The sequence below is a fragment of the Sorex araneus genome, chromosome X (assembly GCF_027595985.1).
Source record: "Sorex araneus isolate mSorAra2 chromosome X, mSorAra2.pri, whole genome shotgun sequence".
Lineage (NCBI taxonomy): Eukaryota > Metazoa > Chordata > Mammalia > Eulipotyphla > Soricidae > Sorex > Sorex araneus.
The window spans coordinates 320,195,516-320,211,033 of record NC_073313.1 but is presented as its reverse complement, the minus strand read 5'-3'; the positions used below and the strand labels follow the sequence as shown (position 1 = coordinate 320,211,033).

Below are 15,518 nucleotides of genomic sequence, written 5' to 3'. Positions count from 1 at the left end.
GAGAAAAAAAGAGACCTAGTTCTTGAAGTGCGCACCTCAACTGCCAGCGAGTTCTGCTAAAGCCAACTTTAGGCCAACTGAGGAAAGTAGAATTCCTGTCACATAAAATTCCAATGTTCTATAATTCTGACAAGGAACAACCATCTGCAGAGCAATAACAATAGATATTTCTCTTCAGAGATATCTTAAATAGGATATTTCTCCATATAGCATAGTTCTTGAATAGCACATTTCAGAATTAAAGAGCTATTCTCTTCATAGGTATTTTTCTATGGTCTTTTCCTCACATTTGCATTTCCCCTAGTGAATTGAAAGACACTTGGTTGCTTTGAGATGTAGACCCAGACAGATCAGCCAAACTCTGGTCTTGATCAGACCGCCCCCATTTTGATTATTTTTCATTTGCTTCAGCTGAGGCATTTCTCTCAGATTAATGCTGTCCTGTAAGTGATTCTGTACCAAAGGAGAAAGAGCAGAATTTAGACTGGATTAGTCATAACAGCAAATCACTAAAAGGTTACCTTGACCTGTCAAACTTCCTCTTCTCAGGAACCACATGATTATGTTTCTTAGATCCAAGAATTGAAATAGTCCATCCATAGAGATCTTTAGAAAAAAACATATTATAGTTCTTTATGGCTGCATAGAACTAATTAAATGTCTTTTAAGATAATTAAAAAATGGGTAAAGAATTTACATTTCCCTTCCCCATAGTCCCACTCCCCTATATAAGTAGCCTTGTACTTCAGTGGGTATCAATTGGTAATTAAAGAGGGACAATTAAGTTGTTTGTTTGTTTTTTTTAATATTGCAGGTCAGGGTGACCTTCTAGTCATTAGCTGTTCTGGCTAATCCAGTCCAAATTCTGCTCTTTCTCATTTGATAGAGAATCAGTTACAGGACAGCATTAATCTGAATATTAAAAAATAATTTGATATTATTAAGATGTTTTAATTTAATAATTTAAATTATTTTTTAAATATTGTGCTTCTTGAATCACTGTGAGATAGACCCTTACAAAGCTGTTCATCATTAGGTTTTAGTCATACAGTGTTTGAGCATCCATTCCTCCACCAGTGTATATTTCCCAGCACCAGTGTCCTACTTCCCTTCCAACGCACCCCCACCCCCTCACCTCCCCAGCCTGCCTCTGTGGCAGGCACTTTTCTTCTCTCTCTCTCTCTCTCTCTCTCTCTCTCTCTCTCTCTCTCTCTCTCTCTCTCTCTCTCTCTCTCTCTCTCTCTCTCCTTCTAAGCATTGTGGTTTTCAATATCCATGTCAAGGGAAAACAGGGGCTAGGAGTGTTCAGTGGTTGGAATCAACCACAAGTGTATGTGGGGCAAAGAGTAAGTAAGATAGAGAAGGGAACAGTATGAAAACAGCTGGAAATATGGAAATATTCAAGTTGGACAAGAACTGAATGTTAAAAGTAGGTGAAGGGATATTCCTGATAATTTTTAAGAGGAACACTTTAGAAGAGTAATTTTTCTATCAGCTCTGGCCAGAAAGATCCTTAGAGTAAATGTATAGCTAAGGAGTATTTCTTAACCAGGGATGATTTATTCCCCAGAAAACATAAGCAATGTTTGGACATATTTTGATTGAAGAGGGGGTTGCTACTATTATCAGTGAACAGAGGCCATAAGATGCAAATATGTATTAACAGCACCCAGAATAATCTCCACAATTAGATAGTTCAAATGGTTAGTAGCTGCAGTAGAGATTCTGGGCTAAAGTCTCAGTGACACCTGAGACCGACACTCTTTCCAGAAGGTCAAAGATCTGCTCAGTGCTAGAAAAACACAAGAGTTTGTAATTAGGGGCGCAAAGTGTCAAAAGGAGAGTAGATCAAGATGCCCTATAGTAGGAGGGCATTTGTATTGAATCATCTTGTGGTTGAAGTAAACTAATTTAGAGGTGCAGAGTAAACTTTTATTTCATTACTGCAGAGATAATATACTTTAAAAAGTAATTTACCCAGGAATTCAATAAAATAACTGAGGATAGTGAACATTTTTTAAATTTATTTTCAATGCTTGGCACAGAGTAACTAAAGGGCTGTTATGGGGAAAAAAATGATGGTATGTCACCCCTCCTGAAAAACATATATGGCAATTTAAATTTGAACATAAGGACATTTACATATGCACATATATTATTTTGCACACATTGAAGCTAACCACCTATATGCATTTCTTAACTATGAGAACTAAATTAGGCCATGACTTAGTTTTAAATAAACTTACAAAAATTCACTAATATTTATATTAGCAGGTTTTATTTCACTTTTGAAATTGAGGTGCAATCATATGTAATAAGTTGTTTTTTATAAATGCACAAATCAAGTCACAATTAGTATGTTGACAAAGTTTTGCAAATTAGACTACCACTGTTATCTAATTCACTGCCATAAAGTAAATTTAATTTAGTTTAATTGCCATAAAAGTAAATCTTGTATTTAACTGAGACTAAAGAACCCCATTTCCCTCTTTTTCCATCCCTGGAAATTACTAATCTATTTTTTATGAATTTCTCTATTTTAGATATTATATATATAAAGCAATATGGCTGTTTTTCTCACTTACCAAGTTTCATAGTTCATTGATTTTAGAGAATATGTTAATAGTTCATTCTTTTTAAAGATAATCAGAAGTTTTTTTAATGGTTATGCCACATTTTGCCTATCTATTCATCTGTTGACAGATTATTTTCACTTTTTAATAACAGTCCTACTATAACCATCAATTCACAATTTTTGTTTTGTATGTGAACATATGTTCTCTATTGTCTTTAGGCTCTAATGTAGAACAGAATCACTAGATCATAGAGTGACTATATTTAACTTTTTAAACAATTCAAAACTACTTTCCAAAGAAGTTATATATCATTTTCTATCTCAACTAGCAATGTATGAGGATTCCAATTCTTGGTAACAATAGTTGTCACCTATCTTTTTTAATTATATTCACTCCAGTAAGAGAACTAAGTGGGAAAATAGAGATCAAAAATCACTGTTTAGATTTGCATTTCTCTAATGACTGATAACTTGAATGTCTTTTCATGTGTTTGTTCATTTGTACATAATTTTTTGCAGAAATATCTTTTTAAGATTTTTTAAAATTTAAGAGTTCAGAGAGTCTCTTTCCCGCACGCCTGGCTGTCTTCCCCTGAAAGGGGATGGGCTCCAGTTTCCCTCCCCACCTCGAGCAGAGTTCCCTGTGGCCGAAGACCACCGGAACCTAGCCACAGCCATGATCAAGGTCCCTCTCCACAAGTTCAGACAGGCCTCATGTATGAAGGTACCAGAAGAGAAACCCAGGTGTGTGTAATCCCATCAACGGCCAACATCCAGAGACTTAAAAGCAAGCTCCCAGAAGCGTTATAGCTTATAGCCTACTTATAATCTTATAACCTATAAGCAATATCTTATAATCTACTTCTCCGTCTGGGAGAAACTAGCAAGCTTACTGAGAGTTTCCTGCCCACATGGGACAGCCTTGCAATCTTCCCATCATGTATTCATATGCTAAAGCCAGTAACAAGCCAGATCTCATTCCCCTGACCCTGTAAAAGCCTCCAATGCAGCATCAAGTGGAGAGAGGCTTCTAAAATCTCAGGGCTAGGACGAATGGAGAGGTTACTGAGCCTGCTTGAGAAATCGATGATCAACAGGATTTCGTGATTCGTGATTTGTGATCTTTTTAAGTCCTGTCAGGGTCCTGGCCAGTTGACCCTGACAAACTGGAGTATGATCCCCCAAGCCACTGGACTTAGTCCCTATGGGAGAGGGAGAGGGAGTGGGAAAGGGAGAAGTCTCTGCCCAGCCCCTCTGAGCACCATGGACACCCCACCGCTGCCACCGAGAAAGAACCACGCAGAGGGGGAAGAGCTGGAGGTCAAGCAGCTCTCATTTTATTAGCTTTCACACACTGATATTTATACAGAATTTCAGGGCAGCTTGGATATTGTGGACACCTGTTTATCATACACTTTGCTGGGCCCTTTACAGATGTTAGCTAGTGATTTATGTTTCCCGCTTCTCAAGGCCGGGTATGTTGGCTCAAGTGGTAACTTTCAGGTTTCATCCCATTATCTCCTCAACCAGGGCGCATTTCTGGGTGGAGTGCTGGCACATGGCCTTAGGCCCGTGTGAAGAGAGCCTGCTCCTGCTTTTAAGGGCAGGGGATTTGGCCAGGGTCTCAGGCTGGCTGCTGAGACTCCAACAATGTCCTTTGCCTGTTTTTATTATTTTATTTCTGTTCATACTGTTGAATTGCAGTTGTTTATATCATATATTCTGAGTATCCGCTCTATATCAGTTATGTGCTGTGCAAATATTTTTACTTACTATATAGCTTGGAGCGATGATAGTACAGTGGGTAGGGCGTTTGCCTTGCACGTGGCTGACCCGGGTTCCATTCTTCTACCCCTCTCAGAGAGCCTGGCAAGCTACCAAGAGTATCTCGCCCGCATGGCAGAGCCTGGCAAGCTACCCGTGGCATATTCAATATGCCCAAAACAGTAACAACAAGTCTCACAATGGAGATGTTACTGGTGCCCGCTTGAGCAAATCGATGAGCAACGGGATGACAGTGATACATATAGCTTATCTTTTCACTTTCTTTATGGTATTTTTGTTTGACTTATTTTTATTTGCTTTGTGAGGTGTAGGGGCCACACCTGCGCACTATAGCCTGCAGTGCTCTGTTCTTACTCCTGACTCTGCTTGGGGATCACTCCTGGTGGTGCTTCTGGTATCTTAAGCAGAGCCAGAGCTCCAAGGAGGGTAAGCTATATGAAAAACAAGCATCTTAAGCCAAATACTATCTCTCAAGTCCTTGATATAGTCTCTTTACACTCAAATAAATTTTATTTTTACAATGTGTACTATAGCTGTTTTTATTAAGGTAGCTTACATAAAAAACTATTTTAAATCTAAGGTTGTCAAGATTTGAGGCTATATTTTATTTTGTTCCCTTAATGCACATAGGATTACAAATTTTTGTGCTAACTTTAGCACATAGTGTGAAGTAGATGCATGTGGGTATCTTTTTATCCCAGGATTATTTATTGGACAAACTGTTCCTTTTCCCACTAAACTGTTTTCCCATCCATAATTGGTTGAGCATGAATTATCTGTAACCAAAGATGTTTTGCCTTCTAAATTTAATTATAAAAACAAATACATGTTCCAGTGCTCACATATCCTCTCCCATCCCAACCATAACTTCATTTAACTAAATAAAGATATAGAGTTGGGGGAGCAGGTCAAAATGTTTAGATCCTTTGTGAATGGAAAGGAAGAACTGTAGCACTACAGTGCTATACAACTCCTTTATTTTCATTCTTTACTTGAAAACCAGGACTGGAGCGATAGCGCAGCGGTTGGGCGTTCGCCTTTCACACGGCCGACCGGAGTTCGATTCCTCCGCCCCTCTAGGAGAGCCCGGCAAGCTACCCAGAGTATCGAGCCCGTGAGGCAGAGCCTGGCAAGCTACCCGTGCATATTGGATATGCCAAAAACAGTAACAATAAGTCTCTCAATGAGAGACATTACTGGTGGCCGCTCAAACAAATTGATGAGCAGTGACTTGAAAACCAGATTTTTGAACAAATATGTTTTAATTTGGGGGAATGGACTCTCCCACTGTGCTTGAGGGCCTGGAGCTTCTCCCGTAATCACGCCTGACAAGTTCTCTGGTCCAACAATGCTATGCTGCTCTGACATGGTGATGCTAGGGCTAAAACAGCAAGCACGGTATGGGCTCCAGCTCTTTGAGATATCTCCCTAATATATATTTCAAGAATACATATATTTTAAGAAATTGGACAGAAACAGGAGAGAAGCTCAACGGATTGAGGGCATGCTTTGTATGTGGGAGGCTTTGGATGTGGAAGGCCCAGGCAGTTTTGACACCTGGAATGAATACTGAATTAGGAGCAGCCCCTGAGTCCTGTCTGGTGTGGCCTGAAAATAAATTGGGGTAATATGGAAAGTGAGCAAAGAAAGTAACCCTTGGATGGAAAGGAAGAAACTCTTTCATAAATGGAAGAAATTTCATGTAAGGAAGGCCTCTGGCAAAATGGTACACTTTTCTTTCTTTTTCTTAGATTGTGTTTTCAATTCACCTACCTTCAAGTTTAATTATTCTTCTTTTGCAATGGTTTTGTGTAGGCTATTGCCACATATGTGAACACTAGATAACTCTAACATCTTTAGCACAAACATCTGCTTTGTTTCGAGTAGGAAGTCTCCTATGAGAATAAATAAATATTTGCTTATGCAACTGCTGCTACACATTCTAAGAGTAGAAGGGTTGAGTTTTAAACCTTTAACTTTATCTTCTTCATTTTATAAATACAAAATAGAGTAACAGAGTTAATACTTTCAATAGATTTATTTTTTTTGATGATGCTATAGGATATTAAAGTCTGAATTTTTTGTTATTTAAATCACAGTAGAATTAGTAGTGATAGAAGCAGTTATAATTTGTATTTCCCCATCCTGATTATTGCAGAGTACTGGAGACATCTATTTTTTTTTTTTTTTTAAGAATTTTGGATGTGCAATGCTTTTCTCCCAACATGGAGTCTGTAGTCCTTGTCTTACTTGAATCAGGATGAGGGAGTAATGGGTCCAGGTGGGGTTGCTCACTGATTTTTTTATTGTATTTCACTTGATTTAATTATGAAAATCTTCTCAAGTGGGCACCAGTAACATCTCCATTGTGAGACTTGTTACTGTTTTTGGAATATTGAATATGCCACATATTGGTAGCTTGCCAGGCTCCGCCTTGTGGGCAGAATACCCTCGGTAGCTTGCCAGAATTTTGGAGAGGGATGAGGAATTGAACCAGGGTCGGTTTCGTGCAAGGCAAATGCCCTACCCACTGTGCTATCATTCCAGCCCGTCCAATTTCAAAACACACGAAACCTGGAATATCATCAATACTTTATCCCTAATTTAGAGTTAACAGGAAATCTTTGCATTAGAGAAGCAAGATACATGAGTTATCAACAAACTATAGTTGCATTATAGACTATGTGACATTTGTATGTCATCTTCCAGTTTTTTAAATAGTCATTAAGGGGACTGAACATTCATCTCTGGCTTCCCTGAGTCCTGCCAGAAGTGATTTCTTAATGTAAAACCAGGAGTAAGACTTGTGCACTACTGGGTGTAATCTTTCCAGGAAATAAAAATGAAATAATCATTAAAAACTAAAGATAAGATGGCAGGTAAGACTAGAAGAAATTAAAGAGTCAAGCATTCAAATGTAAATCATGGAATTTGGCTGGATTTATATTGATAATAGTTTTATAAATTTTGAAAAATTATGAAAAGTAAATATATAGAATACAATTTAATTATCGCGTGTAAAAAAACACTTTAAGCCTTAATAGCTTAAAACATTATTTATTTATTTGCTGTTTTGGGTCGCACTTGACAATGCATAAGGGTTACTCCTGGCTCTGCACTAAGGAATTACTACTGGCAGTGCTCAGGGGACCATATGGGATGCTGGGAATTGAACCCAGGTCGGCCACATGCAAAGCAAGCGCCCTACCCGCTATGCTATCGCTCCAGTCCCAAAACATTATTTATTATTATTTGATGAATTTTGAGGTGGTTGAGTCATTATTTTTTAGTTTCATATGACTTTTTTCTAAGTTATATTTATCTGCCAGTTAGGATTGGGTCCAGATTCAATTGGTGAATCATCCAGGAAAATTTATTTCTACAATGAGTGGCTAACTTAAGTTTTATCATAATATGGAAGTTTTGAGAGAACACTTAAATAGGGATCAGCACATTATAAAAAATTACAAGTCATTTTTACAGCTTAGCCTGACAGTTTCACTTCTGTTACATTCTATTGATCAACATATATCATGGTGCTAAGCAAGATTCAAGCAAGCAAGAAAGAAACTCCATATAATGGTAAAAGAAATGGCAATGTTTTACTGCAAAAGGCATCCAGGCAGAAAGGTATTAGTGTATAATCATAGTACAAGATAATCATGCAACTATTTTATGTTTCAGTTACAATTAGGATTAGTTATCTTATTGATATTATATAAAATAATTATTCATTATTATAGCTTCCAAATGTTATACATATACCCACACATTCTCATTTATTTGTAAAGATAAAGCAAGTATTAATAAAAATGTATATAGGTGATAATAGATGTATAGTTACACATGATATAATTATTTTCTGAGACTGAAAATATATTGCCAAATGATTAAACAATAAACAATAAGTGAAAACATGCTTTAGAAATTGACAAGTTTTGTGAACCTTCCAGTAAAATATAAAACTTGCTTTGTATCCTACTTGGACTAAAGGTGTTGAGTCTTTTTATTTGACATATAAATACAATGTTTTGAGTCTGCTTCAACTTTTTTCAGAGTATGAATATGGCCAAAGCTTAAAAAAGTCTTAAAAGTACTCTTAGATATGAAGTTTGTGCATCCATGCTTTGTAGTAAAGAGAAAAACCTAAGAAATGGGAAGAAAATGAAGAAATGTAATGTCAAAGCAAACCTCTTCATTCTGAATTTATCACTATTTGTTTTTTTTATTAAATTCCCCATAATTAAAATATTTTATTTATATATAATAATAATGTGTATTATTAAATCAATTTAACGTTACCTTGTTTTCTTAGTATTATAAAGTGCAAGAGAACAGATACTACCTCTCTTGATACCAGAACAAATAGCCCAGAGGACAGGGGTCTTATCTTGCATGAAACTGAGCAGGGTTTGATCCCTAGCACTCCATGTGCCACAAGTGATCCCTGAGTTTAGAGCTAGGCTTAGCTATAATCTTCTAGGTATGGCCCAAAAAACAAAGTCCACAAAAACAAAAAATAGACATGTTGAATAGATACAAGAAAATATTGGGTCAGAGCAATAGTACAGAAGGTAGGGCATTTGCCTTGCACACAGCTGACCTGGGATCAATTCCCAGCAGCCTAAATGGACCCCTGAGCCAAGAGGAGTGATCTCCAAGCATAGAGACAGTAATAAACTTGTGAGCACCACTGGGTGGGGCCCAAAAACAAAAATAGAAAAGTATAAAACTCCTATATGCCAGAAACCATTACAAATGCATCATGTTATCTTGGTCAATCCTGAAAAGTTTTACTGCAATAGGTACTAACATGACTTCCAATTTGTAGGTGCATTTACAGAGTAGAGGAGCTTAAGTGACCTCCCTTGTGATGTACAGTTATTAAATTGCAGAGATGGAAACTCCATTTGCTCTTTTTAGTTCCACAGCTTATAATCTTTGTATTTCACTGATTTCACAGTCTGAAACCTAGGAAGGGGGTTAATTATTAAAAATATGTATAACTTTCTTTACTCTGGTTTTCAGATCCTTAAATCCTTGAATATTCTTTGAGGAGACAATTTTGAAGTATATCTGTTGTTATATGTGGATGGATGATATATTTTGGTAATAAAAGATCTTAAAGTTTCTAAAGGAACCAGCTTAGATTATTTTTGTAATCTGTATTTCTTTTTGAACTTTCTATCAGTTTCTTACTGGGGAAAACTGAACAGACCCACAGTACAGCAACTATTGTTTATTAAAAAGCTGATAGATTTTAGTTAAAGAATCATAGCACTTTACTAATATTATCTAAATAATTTCTTTGAATTTCATAAGATCAAATACTGTCATTTCTATTTTATGACTATTACAACTATTTTATGAGAAACATAACTCAGAGAAGCGATGTGAGTGTTAAAAGGTGGACAATAATTAAATACAAAGCTAAATTTTATGTCTAGTTTTTTTATCAAACTCCAAAGTTGCTGCATTCACAATATTATATATTTCTTTTGTCCATCCTATGGGCAGAATTTTTTCTAAAATTCCGACTTGGGCTAGGAATATGTCTCATAGGTATGTATGTGAATATGTGACATTTCAAGACTTCAGGTTCAATCCCTGGCACAGTATTCTACTCTCTGCTACATCATCATTGGCTGTTGCCCTGATGGCACCAGCACCACACTCAAATGTTAGGCGTGCACTGCACTACATCACTGGGGCCATGTATTGTTAGGAGTTGTCCTGTAAAAAAAAATATAGGGAAGGGAACTCTTTAATAGTTGTTTGTGCAAATATTCTACTAAATATATTTTGAAAACAGTTTTTTAACCTCATTTTAAAGTAAAAATATTTTGAAGTCTATTTTATCCAGATGTTTTTATTTACTCTTTCTTTATAACAGATTACCAATATCAAGTCAATCAAGTAAATCAGAGATTGACAATATTATTTTCATAAGAAGACAGTAAATATTTTATGTTTATGAGCCATATGTCTCTGCAATAATTATTCATCTGTGCTGCTGTAGTATGAGTTTCCATAAATAATGTACAGACAAATGTTTTTTTTGTATTCCAGTGAAACTATATTGACATCGGAATATTCATTCTTTTTTAAAATTTTTTATTAGTGAATCACCATGAGGTATAGTAACAAACTTATGAACTTTCATGTTTGCATTTCAATCATACAGTGATCATTTACCCATCCCTCCACCAGTGCCCATTCTCCTCCACCAATGTTCCCAGTATACCTCCCACCACCCCCACCTCATCCCACCCCACCCACCCTGCCTCTGAGGCAGGGAATTCCCTTTTGTTCTCGCTCCTCTTGGATGTTGTATATTTCAATAGAGGTATTGAGTGGCTTTCATGTTTGGTCTATGGTCTACCTTTGGCATGCATCTTTCAACCCTAGTGGGCTCTCCCAACATCCTCTACTTGGTGTCCCCTTCTCTATCTGAGCTACCCTTTCCCCCAGCATGTGAGGCCAGTTTCCAAGCTGTGGGGCAGGCCTCCTGGTCTTAAAGCATCTTGGGTGTTAGTCTCCCACTTTGTTACTTTATATCCCACAGATAGTGCAATCTTTCTATGTCTGTCTCTCTCTTTCTGACTCATTTCACTTAGCATGATACTTTCCATGTTGATCCACTTGTATGCAAATTTCATGACTTTATTATTTCTAACAGCTGCATAGTATTCCATTGTGTAGGTATACCAAAGTTTCTTTAACCAGTCATCTGTTTTTGGGCACTCCGGTTTTTTTCCAGATTGTGGCTAACAGTGCTGCAATTAACATAGAAATGCAGATGTCATTTCTACTATACCTTTTTGCCTCTCCAGGATATATTCCCAGGAGTGGTATCACTGGGTCAAATGGGAGCTCGATATCTAATTTTTTGAGAATTGTCCATATTTGGGTGATATCAAGGATATACAAGGCACTGGTTGAACTCTACAGAAAGAAAACATCCAACCCCATCAGAAAATGGGAAGTGGAAATGAACAGAAATTTTCTCAAAAAAGAAATCTGAATGGCTAAAAGACACATGAGAAAATGCTTTATGTCACTAATCATCAGAGAGATGCAGATTAAAACAACAATGAGATATCATTTCACACCACAGAAGCTGGCCCACATCCCAAAGAACAAAAGCAACTGGTGTTGGTCCGGATGTGGGGAGAAAAGGACTCTCCTTCACTGCTGGTGGGAATGCCGACTGGTTCAGCTCTTTTGGAAAAGAGTTTTCATTCTTATAAATTTAATGTTATAAAACTATGATATTTTAAACCATTTTAAATGAAAACAACTCTTATTCCATTAAGAAGAAGACATAGTGTAGTCTGTGGGTTGTAGTTTCTGATTCCTGAACTAGATTAATATTCTATAGAATAGTTTATAGAATGCTTTTAATTTTCCTGTATTTTTTTTTCTTTTTAGTTTTTCAGCCACACATCTTGGTGCTCAGAGCTTACTAATTGATTCTGCACTCAGAGACTACTCCTGGTGGACTCAGCGTACCATTTAGCGTGTTGATTTTATTATTTTGTTCTTAATTCTAACTGCTCTTATATATGTGTTTTCAACTGTCTTAACTCAGCAACTGATTTGATTATACTTTAGAAACACATGATACATCTTGAGCACAAATATTAAATTTGCTCCTCAATTATAAAGCTTATAAACATTGTAACACTGTATCACTGTCGTCCCATTGTTCATTGATTTGCTCGAGGGGGCACCAGTAATGGCTCCATTGTGAGACTCGTTGTTACTGTTTTTGGCATATCACATACACCACGGGTAGCCTGTCAGACTCTGCAGTGAGGGCGGGATACTCCCGGTAGCTTTCTAGGCTCTCCGAGAGGGACGGAGGAATCAAACCCAAGTTGGCTGCATGCAAAGCAAATGCTCTACCCACTGTGTTATTGCTCCAGCCCTTATAAAACATTATAAATTTTGTAAACATTATAAAACATTATAAAACATTAGAGAGATTTTGAAGTTTAAATTTAATGACAGCAGCATTCTCTATATGATCAACTATGGAGAGAAATCAAACCAATGAATTAAATACATTTCAAAAGCTTTCCCACAATCTTCTATACTTTTAGTAACACCTTTAAATAAATAATAAATGTCAATGGAAGTAAGTGGAATAAGATGTGAAATGGCTACTAAGATAAAAAATGTCCACAATGGAGTCAGCTCATATTTGTGAAGTAACTAGGTATCTTACATTCTTTCCTTTTTTTTTTTTACTAGCAATAGTTTAATATATGAATAGTGGTCTCTTTCTTCCTGTTTTTAAACTTATGTATTGGTAGACTTCTGGATTTGAAAGAGTCTGGATTTTACATTTGATATGAAAGGGTCAAGACTGACTCACATGAGAAATGGAGCTCTAATTCAGGCTACTCTTCTGAAGCTGATTGAGTCAGCAGGTATGTGGAAGAAAGGTGCTGGGAAGAATTCTCAACTTCTGGAAAGTGGAAGGGACTGTTAGTTGCTGCCTCTCTCAACATAAAACAACTGAAAGTCTATGTTTGAGCCCTAACCATACAGCATTAATTCTACATTTATACAAAATTCAATCTTTTAAGGCTCAAAGTGAAGGCAGCAGGACTTATCGTTTGGAAGGCATTTCAATATGAGCAAGCAGAGACAATGTGAGCAGTAGTCTCATGGAGGGTTGGGCAGTAATAGTTGACCAAGGAGCCAAGTTATCTTCCTGTTAATCTATTTGCTGCAGGAGATATCATTACTGTATGTAATGCATTCTTCTTTCCAAAGTAATATTATGTGCACACATACTTTCCCTGTATGTTTATGTTGTTTATTTTCCTTCTGAAGTAGGTAATGAACCATAACATTTCCGCACCATTTGATATTTTTCTAAGGCATTATTTCTATGGTGTACATTATATGAATGTACAATAATTTGTTAACCAATTCCCTAGTTTGACATTTATATTTCTTCAAAATTTTCACTAAAAGATTAATTTCTCAATAAAATCTTTTGGAGATAAATGTTTGCATATCCTCTATTATGTTCCTTTTTATTGATTATTTTCATATAATAAATTTAAGGAAGCAAATTTTGGAAGAAAATGTATTCACTTTAAATTTTAATTCAACTTTTTATAAAAAGCTTATATTTATCAATATGCATTTTTTGATATTACAAAAGAATATTTTCATCGAATAACAACTAAATGTGAATTATATACTTGTATATTATTTTTAATTTGATAGTAAATTTTATACTGTTACTTTTCTCTTTTGTTTTAACTTTATTATTTTTTTCATGTTTTTTATTATTAATTTATTTTATTGAATCACCATGTGGAAAGTTACAAAGTTCTCAGGCTTTGTCTCAATCATACAATGCTCAAACACCCGTCCTTTCACCGGTGCCCATATTCCACCACCAAAAAAAAAAAAAAAAGTATACCTCCCATCCCCCCACCCCCACCTGCGTAACTGATAAATTTCAGTTCATTTTCTCTTTACCTTGATTGCATTCCATATTTCAACCCAAAACTCACTATTGTTGTTAGAGTTTCAGCACAGAACTCACAATTCTTGTTGGAGTTTATCCCCCCAAAATATGGCCCTATTGACAAGGAAACATTTGATAATTAGTTTTCCACTGATGAGAATGAAGAGATATAAAGTCTAGGTTTAGGATTTCTGTATTTTAGTAATTAAGTCCAGAAATATTTAAGTTGGAAATTGCATCATTTCCCTTCCTGGGGCAGCATGGAGCAAAAGCTTAGTTCACAGTCTGGAGACATGGCTGCAAGCACTCGCTGGGACCAGAAGTCATATAGCTGGTTCTGGATCCTGGGCGTTCAGCAGCAAAGCGGCTGTGCAAAGGCATGGCCACCCGGGTCAAATCTTGGCGGAGCTTGAGCCAGTGCTGGCCTCGGCCCGAGACCGCCCAAGGGTCCCGCTGTTTAAAGTTCAAAACACATTTTTTTTCCCCAGCGCCACCAATTTCATACCTCTTAAAATTTCCATAATATGGCGGAAACCACGTCACTTCTTTCCAGAGGGAAGAAAAACCAAGGAAGGATATTTCTCCCTTAGCCGGCATGGGGCAAAAGCTTAGTTAACAGTCTGGAGACATGGCTACAAGCACTTGCTGGGACCAGAAGTCATATAGCTGGTTCTGGATCCTGGGCGTTCAGCAGCAAAGCGGCTGTGCAAAGGCACGGCCACCTGGGTCAAATCTCTGCGGAGCTCGAGCCAGTGCCAGCTCCAGCCCGAGACTGCCAACTTTGATTATTATTAAGACAGATTTTTCATATGATCCTCAGTTGTTTGCTTTTCTTTTTGTATATTGCTTGTATGTGTGTCTATTGTTAAAATAATTTGATTATTAGGCTATATGACTATTCTGTTAAACAGATTAACTATTGTTCACAACAAAGCTTATAATAAGACATATATGTCCTCAAATTCTCATTGAATTTTAATTTTTATTATGGTTGTTTGGAATGAATAGAAGTATCAAAATGTATGCAGCTAAGTATGTTTTATTCTTTGGTTTTCCTCTGCTTTTAGTCTTAAAAAGCTTTTTGTCAACGAAATATAGATTTCATATATTTTATCTGTGATTTTATACATACATTTTGTTCACTACATAGCTTTAAAACCCATAAAAAAAGACTGTGACAGTGGATTTTCTTTTGTTTTCTATGTGTTTGATCTGCACTTTTCGTCTTTTTCTTTTGTGTCTGTATGCTGTCAGTGATATAGAAACATGCCGGTACTGCCTTATTTTCCATATTTCTGAATTGTCGCTTTTTTATTATTTATCAAATTGGCTAGCTTCTTTTGATTCCCTGAAAGTTGCAATGTTGAAAGTGTAATTTCACATCTTTCCTCCTGTATTTTTGTCTGCTTAACGGAACCTCTTGTTCAGTGGGCTTATTGATGCCTCTAGATCCATCTTGTAGAGTTGCACAGTTGGTAAGGTTTCCTGTCCTCTTCAGGGGCATCTGCTTCCTGGAACAGAGCCTATCCATCACCTTGACAGGCATGTATATAGGTCTGAAAGTATCTCATATTCTCATCTCCTTTTAAAAAAAAGCATTGTTTGTAAGGATTTTGTTACTTCTATGAGCAATGGAAATTATGCAAATACTATCCTAAGCATTTT

At 36.6% G+C, this 15,518-nt stretch overlaps 1 pseudogene; it reads right to left on the bottom strand.

The window, feature by feature from the left end:
* Nucleotides 1-1,704: 1,704 nt before the first annotated feature.
* Nucleotides 1,705-15,518, bottom strand: part of LOC129399912 (heat shock cognate 71 kDa protein-like) — a 39,118-nt pseudogene continuing 25,304 nt past the window's right edge.